Consider the following 13,681-nt stretch of genomic DNA (forward strand, 5'->3'; position numbering starts at 1 on the left):
ATTATTGTTTTGTTTTTTAAATATTTCATAGGATCATATTTTAAAGCAAACAAATACGACATTTTTGACTGATTTCTTTTGCTCACATTTCAGTTATTCTGAATCAGCATTTTTTCCTCACACTTTTGACATAGCTATTTTAGATTATCTCTATATTCCCAGTTTTGTCTATTGTAGCAGTTGCATTTCTCTATCTTCTCTTTTGGATAATAGATGGCGATGCCTGATTAGGTACACATACCATATTGCATTGCGATTGTAATTATAATGAGATGAGATGCTGTTCTGTTAAGAGGTGCGCGCATTAAAGTCTTGTCTTGCCTTTTGTGTCTGTTTTGTTTGAAATGTGATCATTAAAGAAATGTTACTGAAAATATATGTCCTCTTGCTTTCACTGCACGGATCATAATGATCTTCATTCCACCACACTATTATATCAATAATATTTAAAATATAATTAATAGATTAAATCCTTTTCCTTATTCATATCTACATATTTAAGTCACAACTTACTCATTCCTAAAATCATTTATATATATACCCAAGTTGCGTTGAATTTGCAAATTTTGTGAAGCCAATTAGTATTGCATGGCCTGTAATTAAAAGTAGCAGAGTTGATGCACTGCATTTAAACTCTTGATTTTGGTATGTTTGATTTTGTGTTGGGTTCGCTGAGAAATATAGCAATTTATCGATTTTTCTTTTCTAAAGAAATTTCATCCAAATCGATTGATTAATGACTACCTTTTCCTTCTCAACATCATTCTTCATAATCATTTCGGCTTATCGTTTACGACATTGTCGAGGATTAAAACATTGTATTTAAACACCCCCTCACTCTCAGTTTCCTCCCTCAATCCATAATCCCTCATTCTCAAAACATTATCGCTCTCGTGCAAATGGTAAATATGCCCAACACCTTCAGTATAAACCTACCGCTCCTCAGTAATTTCCTATTACACCCAATTTTAGAAGCGGAAAAAAAAATAGAAAAGAGGGGCGGGGCGAGAAGGACTTTCCCCACGCTGAAAAGTTAAGCTTCCGTTTTTTACCCATATTATCATTATCCGGATTAAATGCTTTGTCCAATCGGCGTATTTAGAGCAGAAGAAATTTCAAACTGAATGACGACGAAGAATTTACGAGTTAGTGGATAGGCATAGTATTAATGGATATTAAAAAAAAAAAAAAATGGTTCGAGGTGAGGTAAAAAAAGCAGAGGGGGGAATGGTTAGCTGCTCTTTGACACTTTAACTCTGAACTCGTGATGGGAAAGGTGTGTCTCTTTCATCCTTCTTTATATCCACCCCCCTACAGTCATTGATTTTTCGAACGTTTGGTAGGGGATCTGAGGAACGATTGCAGCAAGACTGCTTTTCGAGTTCGATGAAATTCTTCGCTCAAACAGCCAGAGTGATTGCCGGCTCCTTTCAAAAGATTGCATTATGCGACTAAATGCTTGAAATGTAAAAAATCATTCCCTTGAGGTGAGCTTCTGGAATGCTGCAGAAGGAGAAAAATATCTCAACTGTTTCCACGTGAGTCATTAAACTATTTCGACCAATATCACGGGTGCAAGTACCTAACTTCAAATTTTACAAGAGAGTGATAAGATATCGGAACAATTTCTGCATTACTATTTTCAGATCAAAGATACTTAATTTGTTTTGAATTTTTTTTTTTTTTTCTTATTCTCCCTCTTGATGTCTTATGCTTTAATTATGCTTTATACTTTAACTAATTAACTATTTTTGATGAGTATATTCGTCATGAAAAATGTATAACATTTTGCGTTATGACGAGTTTATTCGTCAGGAGTAATAAGTAGTGACAATCTGCAGTTTGAATTAGAATTTTAGTAAAAACTCAAACATATTCGTAAATTTCAAGTTTAAAATATTTTGAGACCCAGTTGAAATCGAAAGAACAAATGAAAGATTATTATGCGCTGTGCCAAGATTTGCACAATATCATTCTCAAATAGCAAATTAAAATAGTAAATTAATTTTTTATCTTTCTTTTCATTCATATGCAAAAAATGTATGTTATTTTAAGTAAATAAATAAATGCGACTATTAAAATAAAAAAAAGTCATTTCATTACAAAATAATTTCACATTGCACATATTCTGTGTTTGACGAGTTTACTCGTCATCACTAAGTTTTTGCGACACAATTTAGATACGCATTTTACGAAGAGGTCGGTTAACTGGTTAATTTTTCGAGTAAGATTAATTTTTTTATTATGAAATGATACTATTACACAAGATACATCTTGTATATAAATGAAATAATTTATAAAACAGTAATGACTGCAAGGTTAATCCCATGTTATTTCAAGACGATATCTTTGTCATTGCTGAAATATCTAGGGACACATTTTTCAATTATTTAGACTATATTGGATACTTGCGCCGTTTCCTAGGTTGAAAACCTTAATATTTACTGTGTATTTTTTTCAAATTTTGATGTAGGAAAGCATTACTATTATTTTGGTGTTTATTGCGTTTTTCATTTCTAGTCAGCACTTGTCCCATTTTAAATGGTGAAAGGAGGGGGAGCTGACTGTTGTTAAACAACAATCTATATATATAATACCCTAACGTACATGCCATGGAAATCGTTCCTATTACATATTGTCGAATGGCAACGGTCAAATGCAAACAAAAAATTGTGCGAATGTATCAGACTGCTTCATTGAATTCTTTAACAGCTGCACAATTCAGCGTCTTGGTTAGTTAATTAATAAAGCTGCAAAATATTACTAGAAATGTTCAGAAAGAAATTCATCTTATCTTGTAAAACTGCATCCAATAAGAGGAAAGAAATCTAAGCGAAATCGAGATTCCGGCATTAAACCGAAAGTGTAGATACATCGTGAAATAAGGTTTAACTGTCGCCAGACTAGTAATCGCTATGTAAATAATTGTTGGCTAATTAAAGCATGAAATTCTTTATTTCTTGCAATCTGATAGGTTATTTGTTGAAATAGAAATCTATGAAATAAATAAATAATACTCTTTAACGTTATACGATAGATGTATTTTAATTTAGCTAAGCAATAATTTATTATAGACTAATTCAATTTAATTCATATGTTTCAATTGTATTAAATTGAATAACAAGGTGAAATTTTAATTAGTGCATTTCGTATTGATGTTTAGTGTATTTCATATTTAATAACAAAAAGTCAATTTTCTTAGCTAACAAGCTGGTTGCCAAAGGCGGCTAATACATAGTATATATGTAACGATATTTCTTAGTTTAATTTAAATCTGAATTAATTTCCTAATTTTTATCTTACATTAGCCTATATTACTTTATTCTAAAATGTTCTCTTATTTCCTGAGCCAAATCCCACTTTTTTATTTAATTATTTCTAACACGCACTCTAAAAAATGGATGACTTGTACATTTCCCACATTTAGAATGAAAGAATAAAAATCCTTAATGCTTACGATATTTTTTTTAAGATACCTGAGATTCCATTTCCAAAGCCGGTACGTGTCAAAGAAATTCCTTTCAGTCTCGTAATAAAACCACTAAAGGGAAAATTTCTGTTACTTTCGCTCTTGCCTTCTGAACGAATCAACGAACGTGCACATAGCGTCTTTACTCCTATATAAAAATTATGCCTCCCGTGATAAAATAAATTAAAATTTATTCAAAAAAATTTCTTCCTTTCGGCCACGCTAAAATTAGGCTGTGTGTGTCTAATTAATATCTACGATAAATAATATCTATTTGTATCTGTAATATTTATGTAGAACTATGCAAATAATATCTATTTGTAGCAGCACCCATGTGCTATCATCTGGAATTGACCCTAGTCGCGGCGCAATTATTGCTGAAACATTATTCCCTCTGTCAATTGCAAAAGTATAAATTCTTTACAAACATCTTAAGTTAATTAAGCACTCTGAAACTGCTGCCAGCGATGAGTGTACATTATTGTCATTGTTTTCGTAATTATTCAGGGACATTATTTTCTTCTTTTTAATATCCTATTGTTCAGATTTCTTGCTAGCGTTATTAATTAATTTGCGTCTTTCTTAAAATACTACACACATTCATTTCTTCTGTAGCGTAGTGATAACGGTCGGCATTTGTATTTCAGAAAGTTTTTTATGAAGCTTTTAGTGTTTGTAGAAGTTATTTTATGTGGTATTATTGTGATTGTAATGGACTTTTTTTCCCTCGCCGTCTATCATAGTTCGAGATAAAAATCTGTGACTTACAAAATCCACCGCCAAGAAAATTGCTCTCAGTTTGAGATTATAATTAAGGTTAGAGACATTAGGGTTGTGGAAGTGACTCTATAATATTTATAACCTACTCCGACCCGTCCGAAGGCACACGGAAAATTCTGAATGACTGGACCGCTGCAACAGCAGCATTGGCGGGAATCGTGATTGAGTACTAAGGGCCATCACCGGCCACGGTACAACTCTTCCCTTGGGAAGTACGTCCCGTCATCGATAGGAGACAGCTGTTTCCCACCTTTTTCTGTACTCACCAAAGTGGCAAGAACCAACCACCACACCGAAAGCTTCTCATCCTTAATTATAAGTTGCTCTCCATTGGGTGTGACTTCTGTAATAGATAGATTCATCTTAAATTCTGTAAGCGACAGAAGAAACACATTTAAAACATAAAGACAACATTAAAGAGAGAGAGGTTGATTTGCAATCAATGTAATTCGAGTTCACCAAGTGCACTATGGAAATTAAAGGTAAATTAGTTAAATCAACCCTTTTATTAGATGATATAGATTTTAATTCAATAGATTTATTGTTCAGATTATAAATGAAGGTTTAAATAGAATGAAAGAATGGTAAGGCTGTTGGAATAATGCTCAAAAAAGTTCAAAAAGAAAAGAATTTTTTGATGAAGTTGAATTCATTCGAATAAAAGGAGACCAAACTGTTTCTCCAACAAGTCTTTTCAGGACGTGGGATATCTAAAACTTACCAAACTAGACTTTGCTGTAAAGACAGCAGATATCTGTATAGAAAAACAGCGGGTATGATCGATCGAGTCATAAAAGAATATGAATGTGAACTTTGGCAAACAATTCAAGATTTACCGAAGCAAGCAACTGTCATCTCTTCGCTTAATGAAATCATTTATATCCTTGGAATTCGATAAGTAACTTTTCTTCAACCCAAATCTAGAGAAAGATTATTTACCTTTAACATACAGAGAAAGTTTTACATTTAAAAGCTTGCCAACGGAGCTGCAGACCTTCTGGCGAATGGATAGGACAAAGTAGATCTCCTTAAAGCGATTATTCTACTACTTGATGAAGCGGAAGATTTTAAAGTGAAATAGATTGATTGATTGTCCTCAGCTGATCTTTTTGATTACCTATGGATAGTCATTGTACTATGGTGTTGGGCGGGGCTGTTTCGTGGCAGTTGCATTCTGTTCGATTAACCCTAACTGTCTTCGTTTTACTTTTAACGTAACCTCATAACAAATGTTTTACTGCCCGCTATTAAATATATAGCTATTTTAATAAAAAAATTGCTTCTAAAGTTCATTTTTGTAAACTTCCTATGACATGTTTTTATCAATTAGCTTTATATAAAAACTTCAACATGTCAAAATTGCTTGGCATGTTTGCAAGGATAAATTTTGTATATAAATATTGACTTTGACAAAAGCAAACGAGAAATACCGAATCCAACTCAGATGGCAGATGAAGCTCGAATAGCATCTATGGGAATCCAAAATCTATCCTATTTCATCGAAGAACTGTTTTAGCAATTGGTTTGGTGTATGTTGCATCTGATTTTGAGGGTTAATACTCCCTTGCTGGCGAAAACATAAGAAGTGAAATAACACTAAGCAAATCCAAGTTAAACCAATAGGAACCTAGATCTATTTATCTGAACCAAGACGCTAAACTGATTGAATTCAAATTCTTTTACATCTGTAATTATAATTTCTTGCATTGATTCGGGGAAATAAATAATTTATAATTCCGGGAGGAAGAATATAAATTGAATATATCTTCGTTTAAAGGTGTTCACCTGAGACTACGTTGTGTAATCGTACGGCAAGTCTAATGTAAGGAACTACGTGTGGTCCTTGACTTAAACTTGTACTTAAGCGACCATAATTGCTAGATAGAGCAGCGAATAATTTATTACGGCTCACTGAGCTGCGAGGCACCGCCGTAAATGAATGATTGGACAGTTGAAAGGAAAACAGAAAATTGGTTCGCAAGAGAAAGTAACCGAAAATTATTATTTTTTTAAATCGAAACTATCTTAATTGAAGCATTAGTTTTCTTTCTGTTTCGTGGTTTGCATAAAGATTGAAACGAAACGTTTTCCAGCCGCTGTTAATGTGAACGTGCTTTTAGTAATAATTAAATAAATAAAAGAAAAATAAGTTTGTTAATAGAGAGTCTTCTAGACGTGATCCCCAAGTGCTTTTAATTTTGGTTTGGAATTAGATAATAAGCAATTTGAGAAAAGGTTAACAAAACAGGCGGTTATTTAAAGAGACTCACGGTTTTTATTATTTCACAGTTGTGTAAGCTGAACCATGTCGCTCGCTCTTTTGTTAATATGTTGCATCGGAAATTAAAATACTATTAAAATAATTACTGCAGTAATATTTTGAATTCATATATTTAATTTTTTTTAAATATGAAGCTTGAATAATCCTTTTATTCCTTTAAAATGCTAAGTGTCTTGATAACATTCCTAAAATAGCGTAACACCTATTTCATAGATTTTTTTAAAATGTTGATAGTAAAATAAAAATAGAAAAAGGAAGGTTCTATATTCTATGAAATTTGATACATACAAAATATCTTGAGGGAGTGTAATATTATGCAAAAATATTGTATAATATTACATTTATTGTATTCTCCTTATTGTAATATTATACAAAAATATGTATTAGATTCAAACATTTTTAAAAAAATTTTGTTGTTTTATAAGCGCACTGTCACTAGTACTGTAAACAGTCAGCGCCATTTGATTTTGATGTACCAAAATTGAATAGAACGCTGTGTATGCTATAATGTAGCTTTAAAATGAGTCCAGATGTTTGTTTTGGGTTTTTCGAGGAGTGGAATAATTTGTTTCGAAATTTTCACATCGTCTTATGAAAGCACAAGAGATATTATTGCATTTTGTCATGAAAATTCCGACCTCGATATGCGGATGAATTTTATCGTTTTAAATCTAATAGAACTGAAAAAAAATGAATTTTGTCTGTGTGCTTGCCTGTATGAGAATCTCTGCAGTTTGGTGGAACGGTCTTGTCTTCACATCTGGAGGTGGCCTGGTGGTAAGATCTGGGCTTCAGAACTGGAGGGTTTCAGGTTCGAGACGGTTCGAGACCCAATTCTACAGAAGAATTGTCGTGTAAGCAAGTCTGGTGTACACCAAAAATCCGTGGAAAACCGTGGAAGTTTGGAAAGGGTGTGTCATCGCAGGTGTCTTCCTCGCCATCGGGTTGTGCTTCAAAATTATGAGGTCCGTTCCAAAAAAGCCCTAGTGTTGCTTTAAAATGGAACGTTAATATAACTAACTAAACTCACGCCTGGAAAATTAATTCGAAACTCTGTACTACCAAAAGTTCTCGACGTATGCTAAATATGGTATTGAAGGACAAACGTCTGCTCGCTGGTGTGGTGGAGAAGTTTGGAGTAGGGGATAATGGCTATATATCTTTTTATCCAATGAAGATTGAAATTTATGAGGATTGGAACGGTTTCAAAAATGACTTCGAATAAATTTACTTCGGACGTATATATATATGGCAGCCGAAAAATGTAGATGATGTATGAAAAAGTTGAGATCGATTGATGGAATTGATTATTAAGTAGATTTTATTAATTATTTGCTTAGATAGTTAAAATTAGATATATATTCTTTTTATTGCTTAATTCCTTACTATGAAGGCTATTTCAGTTATGGTTGATGAATTATTGCAAGTAATTAAAGTACGAAAATTGCTTAGTTGTAATTAGATTTTGGCTTTAATATACCAACTTTTACACTGTTTTTGTAAATAAGAACATAATAAAGAACGGGAAAAAACTGGTTTGCGAGTCGGAATTTAGCCTTTTTATATTCACACTTTTCTAGATATGTTTCAAACGCAGGCTCTGGTCCATTCCTGGAAAGAGGAAATAAATGTATGAACAATGCGTGCAGCCAAAATATATTATACGTTTTTAAAGACAGAAATTCTCCTCTCTTTTGCGCATTGTATTGCTCTTGTAAGCATTGATTTCACCGAAATAAAAGTAAAATGAAAGACAAAGGATGAGACGTTTGCTTTTATACTGAGTAGTAAATAAAAATGTTTCATTCAGTTAAAAGCTTAAAAGTTCCGTTTTAAATGTTAAACGTTCCATTCTGTTTTAAACTTTAAATGTTTAAAATACAGAACTTAAAAAAAAATATATTACGATTTATTTTTGTTTGTATGGATATTTACGTTGTATTGCTAAGAGCCATTCTTCTTCTTCTTCTTCTTTTTTTTTTTTTTTTTTTTTTTTTTGATTCCCGTGCATCATCCCTCTGAGGCATAAAATCGCCTAAAACGATGCGCTTGGTTTTCTGAAAGCTGCAACTTCTATTCTTATTGTTATGAACTAAAGTAGTTTAAAGAATGGATACTTTTAATTAAATTTCTTGTTGCTAATATTAGTCATTTACACTCATATGATAATTACGTTTGGATTAAAAGCTTAAAAACATTTTTCTCTTTGAACTTTTATCCAGTCTTCATTTCATTTTATTGGTCTCTTCAATGTATATACCATTAAAAAAGTATATATCATTAAAATTGAGAAGAACAATTGAAGAATAACTACGAAACCGGAATTTTTGTAATTTAATTAAGTTGTTCCATGCTTTTGTTTCGAATTTGGTCGGTGTAATCTGTAATTTCATTTCAAACATTCATCTGCAAGTCACAAATTTATATTATTTTTGTTTTTAGCTTTGAAGGAATCTGGTTGCATTTTTCATTAATTTTGGACTTTAAAACATATCGTAATCCCAGCAGTGGAAGAAATTTTGCATTTTCAACCTTTATTAATTTATTTATTTCACGGAACAATATTTCCCTACGGAATTCGCCTAGGATTACAATGTTTCAAATTTAATGAAACATTTTTGCTAGCGTAGAGATTATAAATAATGCCTACCCTTTGACATTTACCTGGTTCTTTTGAATGAATATGTGTGCGACTTACAGAAGCTTTGCGTTTATTAATTTCCGACATTACCTTCCTTTTTTTGAATTTATGTAATCATGTTAAATAAAAGCGAATTATTTACTAGTCGTAGTTTGAAGAAATGAAATAAGTAAAGAGTTGCAGTATTTAGTTTTTCACTGTCAAGTTGAAATCTCTTTGGAGACTTTTAAATGTTCTTAAACTATTCTTTGTAAGTGTAGGTATATTTTTGGATTCATTAATCAGGTGTTTATTAAAATTCTTGAGCCAAAATAAATTTTCAAACACTAAACTAAACTTTTTTTGATCAGATTAAAAAATATATATAAATGTAATATTCGAAACGTATGCTCTGTATATAAAAAATATAAATTTACAAAAACTTGAGGAAAATGTCTCTGTTGTGAATGATTGCATAGATCAGACATCTTAGTCATTTTTCTGGGAATTTTCCTCAAAACTTTTCTAGCCTCAAATTGCGTCGTTGTCAGTTCTCGGTGTTATGAAAGATTACGAGGTTACTTTTTAATTTTTTTTTAGTTATTTTTGGTGAGAGGAGAAATAGATACCTTTGTAGATTTCTTTCTCTTAAAATTATATAAATGAATTTGCGTGTTCAAGCATAACGAATACAATTCAAACTGCATATTTTTGCTGGTTTAAAAATTTTCCGCATTTGTAATATTTTATTACTTTTCTTCTTCTTCTTCTCTCCCCCCCCCCCTTTTTTTTGAGAAGTGAAGGAACTTGGAGAAAAATATACGTTCAAAAACAGATGAATCTGTAAACGAGTTCAGTAGCAAACAGGATTTGGATTTTTTTTCAAACGCTGTACAATTATATGTTTAAAATTTTATGTATGTTATCACAAAAATAGGAGAACATTTATTCTTAGATCATTATATTCTGCTGTAAATAATAATGCTGAACGCTGTCACGTTTCTTGATTATAAATAACATCACAATTTTTATTTCCTTTTAAGACGAAGTATGTGTGTAATAAATTTAATTTATCAGCTTCCTTGAAATCAATTTTCTTCTAACAATTTTAGCTCAAACTACACTTCAACTGACACGTTTGAGTAACAAGTATTTTTGTTTGCAACACTCTTTAGATTCTACATGCGTCTAAAATAAATGCTATTTCTGTTAAATTTAGAAAAAAAATCCCTTTTTAAAACTATATGAACTCTAAATATGTTTCCACGCCTTTTTTTTTTTTTTTTTTTTTTTTTTGCTGTCTGCCTTTTTGTTTCTAGTGCGTCACTCTCTGGTTTTGGATTTAATAAAGAAATCTTAATATCTGCTGAAAAATTGAATGTTTCTTTAATAATCACAAAAAATAATAAATTTTTCATTGAATAAACTCATCGTTTGGTCTTTTCCAAGGTATTTTTCAAAATAGCTTTCTATTGTAGAATATCGAGACAAGAAATTTTCAATCATGATGAAATTCAAATCTTTTTATTTTAATTTTGACAAATAAATTCAATTAGTAACTTTTGGCGACTTTGTAAAAAACTTCTCCCGATGACTCAATGCAAGAAATTTCGCCAACGAACGTGAAAAGACAAGGTTAGAAATTGTACGACTGGCTTGTAGACTTCTGAAATGACAATCGCAGAGAAAAAAATTTACTCGGCATTTTTATGAGGCTACCGATGTGGATTGGGAGTCTGGCAATTTCGGACAGTAGAAGTTCCATTCATTTTATTTTGAGAACTGCGGGAAAACTTAAGGTTTATTTTACTCATACTTTTAAAAAAGAATGTTTTTGTCTTTAAGTTCAAGTAGGAGCTTCTTTTTGTTTAAAAAAAATCTGTATAAAGTATTGTAATGGTCAGATAATTCGATCTTGTGATTCTAATGAATTTATATTTTAGACTTCACGGAGTCCAGGAAAAAACAATGGGATTTTGTTTGTATGTCACGTTCATTGCATATAATATTTGTTTTAGATTAACTATTTCCTATTTTAATTACTTTGTGAAAATGCATATGGCTTTTTATATTTATTATGACTCATGAATTCGCAACATCTAAATTTGCACGAAATATTGTTTAAGAAATATTCAGTGTTTACAAATGTGAAATGAATGTAATGATGCAGATAGGAAATTGGCTAATTACACTCATCAAAGTGAGAGATTACATTTAAAAGTCGATTTTTTTGCAAAAATATGAAATTTCTTTAAATTATATTCTTAATGTTTCAACAGTTTTTTTTTATAAAACCGTTTGAATTTTAAAATGTTTGGCAAATTACACTGATTTTTTTATTTGGATTTACATACGTTTTAATTCTATTTTACATCTTTGAAAACTAGTTTCTCAAATTCTTAGAATTTTCTTACAAAAAAATTCTCGCAAACTAAAATGCAGTGCATATTTTTTGCTCAAATTCGGCTTAATAATTCCTCAATATGTCCTGCAGTTTGTGACAAAGAAATCAAAGAATTCGTATTTTTATTTATTTATTTACCGGACTTAATTTATTTATTAACATCATTTCAGTCAACTTTCTTGCAGTCTTGTGGTCCCAAGCAGCTGCTTAGTCAGTCTAATCGGAAATGCACAATTTTTTTTAATACTTGGGGAGGGGGGACCCAATCGAATGGGGATTTTAGTTCAGAGATTTAATGTATCACATTGTAAGGATTTCATGCTTAAGTTCATCCATTCAGTTAGTTTTGAGTTAACATTCTTATATTCATACATATATAAACAAACATATCCAGAAATATAATTCGATAAATAATTGTTTGGATTTGGCGAGATCTAAAACGTAATATTTAAACATCTTCAATCAAAATTTTTTGACTTTTTCAATTTTTTTTAAAGATTTATAGTTATATTATATAGTTATATAATATAAGAAAGTAAAAGGATAGATGCTTCAAAAAAAAAAAAATCTACGAGTTTACAACAAAATCTTCTCACTTTCCTCTGTCGAATTCGGTCGTTTCTGTCCTTAAACCGTCAATAGGTGTTTCGAGGATTATAATAGCTGCTTTTCGCTCTTTACCAATTTCTTGAGTTTTTTTTTTTTTTTTTTTTTTTTTTTTTGTTCTGTTCTAATGTCAAAACTCGGATCATAAATGTTAGACATATTAGAAAAATGCGATTAAAAACAGACTAACTTCATTGTGCTTAAATATTGTTCTGTTTAAGAGCTGACTGATAATTGTGAAGAATTCGGAAATTTTTAACTAATATCAATCTGTTCATTGTTTTGAATTTCATTTTATTCATAAAATATATTTTTGTGCTAAGGAAAAAGAAAATTTTCTTTCAAGAGTATTATTTGCTAAAAAATGTTGATTCTCTGTGAGTTCTTCTTTAATCAATTATCTGTTTATCGTGATTTTTTGGGGCAAATTTATTAATTCGAGTCAAGCACAAGAAAAATTATACAAGTTCGGACAACCTTTATTTCCATTTTATAAAATATATTTTAAGCTTGGTTTCTGTTCCGTTTAATTTTGATACTTGACTTTTTTTATCCTACGATATGTTATTTTTCAAGTAGAAGTTTGCCATTGATATAAATTTTTATTGATACAAGTTACTTTTAATATTAAGTTTTACAAACATAAATTATCTCTGAAATGTGTTTTCACTAAATTCAGAGTGCTGATAATAATTTTGTAGTATCGAAAAAGATATGCATTTCTCTGAGTGTTTTTCGACAAAACATCTACCGATATTTAAAAGTTCTAACTTTTCATTTCCAATTTTAATATTTCGTTTCAATTTCCATTCCCATTAGCTTGCTATTGATTTTGAGTTTAGTTTTAGTTATATTTTAGTTTATAAAGCATCACTAGGGCTATTGTAGAACGGATCTCGTAATGCTGAACCGCGGTCAGATAATGAAGACGACACCTGAGCTGACACCCCCTCTCCAAATTTCCAGACCACACCAGTGGGAGGAATCCATTTTGAGAACTCTTTGATATGCCCCTGCTATATTTCTTTCTGGACCACGATTTCAAGGTCTCGGCTTCGGGACCAGATGGCTCCAGGTCTGGTGCACGCGTTGCCAAATGTCCTCCACATGTTCTAACATTTAGATGCTGAAGTATCGCCTTCGTGATCTGTCCTTATTCTATGTTATTACTTTATCTTATATTAGATGTTTAAAAGAATCCCACTGATTACAAATGGCTTGAGTAAATGATGATGGAAGGAAAAAATTTGTACGTAATGCAGAAGAAAGTTTAAAGTTTTTTTTTTTTTTTTTTTTTTTTTTTGCATACGTACTTGCATAATACGTATTTACATTGCTCTCGATGTCAGATGGGCTACATCCAAGCAGTACTTCATTACACGCAAGCATTCTTTATTCGCGCTTTCTATTCATTCATTGTTACATGCAAAAATTATTTGCAGACATTAAAACTGAGCCTACGAAAAGTCGTAATGGAATGAAGACACAAGAAGTAATTTCATTAGATTTAAATAGCCATAT

General features: G+C 31.1%; 1 protein-coding gene across 1 annotated transcript in view; it reads left to right on the top strand.

Moving 5' to 3' along the window:
* Positions 1–13,681, top strand: part of LOC129983749 (papilin-like) — a 206,976-nt gene that overhangs the window by 124,597 nt on the left and 68,698 nt on the right. The window lies entirely within an intron of this gene.

Source organism: Argiope bruennichi, chromosome 9 (genome assembly GCF_947563725.1).
Source record: "Argiope bruennichi chromosome 9, qqArgBrue1.1, whole genome shotgun sequence".
Classification (NCBI taxonomy): Eukaryota; Metazoa; Arthropoda; class Arachnida; order Araneae; family Araneidae; genus Argiope; species Argiope bruennichi.